The sequence below is a fragment of the Rhinopithecus bieti genome, unplaced genomic scaffold, assembly GCF_001698545.2.
Source record: "Rhinopithecus bieti isolate Rb0 unplaced genomic scaffold, ASM169854v2 scaffold_23290, whole genome shotgun sequence".
Classification (NCBI taxonomy): Eukaryota; Metazoa; Chordata; class Mammalia; order Primates; family Cercopithecidae; genus Rhinopithecus; species Rhinopithecus bieti.
Window position 1 is genome coordinate 370,419 of NW_016810849.1, and position 1,512 is coordinate 371,930.

A 1,512-nucleotide genomic window follows, 5' to 3' on the forward strand; every position below is an offset into this window, starting at 1 on the left:
TGAACCACGTCAAAAGATCCAGGATGCCTCTCTCTGTTGGTGATCACACCAATTCTTCCCAGGTTAGCACCTCCAGTCACCATACACAGGTTACCAGTGTCAAACTTGATGAAATCAGTAATCTTGCCAGTCTCCAAATCAATCTGAATGGTATCATTCACCTTGATGAGGGGATCGGGGTAGTGGATGGTGCGGGCATCATGAGTCACCAGATGAGGGATTCCTTTTGTGCCCACAAAGATCTTTCTCACTTTGCATAACTTGTACTTGGCCTCCTCAGGTGTAATACGACGTACAGCAAAGCGACCCTTGGTGTCATAGATCAGACGGAAATTCTCTCCCGTCTTGTCAATGCTGATGACATCCATGAATCCAGCAGGGTAGGTTATATCAGTTCGGACCTTGCCATCGATCTTAATGAACCTCTGCATGCAAATCTTCTTTACTTTATCTCCTGTCAGGGCATACTTAAGTCTGTTCCTTAGGAAAATGATGAGGGGGAGACACTCTCTCAACTTGTGGGGACCAGTGGATGGACGAGGATCAAACACACAGGTCAATTTATCCAGCATCCAATGCTTTGGAGCTGCTACCTGCTTCAGATGCTTCTTGGGACCACGAGGCATGGCTGCATTAGGCAAGGAAAGAGCTGTAATTCTTATACTTACCACACTCTGTAGTAGGATTTCCTTACCCTATCTCCTCAGGCTATTTTCAAGATTATCTCTTAGTCTTGGTTTTCTGCAGTTTAGCTATAATATAGATAGGTGTATGTTTGGGTTATTTATTATATTTATGTTCTATGAGCTTCTTGAATTTGTGCTTTGGTATCTGTCATAAATTTTGGAAAGGTCCCAAATATTGCTACTTTAAATATTTTTTCTGCTATATTCTCTCTTTCTTCTCCTTCTGGTATTCCAATTATAGGTATGTTATATCTTTTTAAGTTGTCTCACAGTCTTGAATGTTCTGATCTCCTTTTATTCATTCTTTTTCTTTTGCATTTCATTTTAGAAAGTTTCTATGTACCTCTCATCACTAACATCATGAAAAACTGATACATTATTTTAACATATCTTTGGTGCAGCACATACTTAGCAGAGAATCAACAGTATAAACTTAGCCAACTCAGTTCTCATGAAATCTTTTTGTTCTATTTATCATTTCACTCTTTTCTCTTTTATTTGACAGAATAAAAATACCAATTCATTTACCTAGTATTTTGTATAATCCAATATATGGCTTTTGCATTTTCAAAATTCAGCTCTCATGTTTTAATCTCCAGATATTTTCTTGGATATTTCATTACCTCTACTCTAGGTTTTCTCAAATCATAATACGTTTACAGATTGAATTTTTAAAAGACTTCTCTAACTTCTTATAGTAAGTCTGTTTCATAGGGGGGTATTTGTTTTACTGCCTCAGACTAATCGTATTTAAAATTGTGCAGTTTTCAATATGTTGGTAAACTTTCTGGTTTACTTAATCTTAGAGAGAGAGTTCAAATATTTG

The 1,512-nt window shown here is 37.2% G+C and overlaps 1 pseudogene across 1 annotated transcript in view; it reads right to left on the minus strand.

Annotated features, from left to right (window-relative positions):
- Positions 1-654, minus strand: part of LOC108542792 (40S ribosomal protein S4 pseudogene) — a 7,563-nt pseudogene extending 6,909 nt beyond the window's left edge. Inside the window, exon 1 of the transcript XR_001889369.1 lies at positions 6-654. The product of XR_001889369.1 is annotated as a 40S ribosomal protein S4 pseudogene (transcript). The remainder of the gene's footprint in view (positions 1-5) is intronic.
- Positions 655-1,512: the final 858 nt, after the last annotated feature.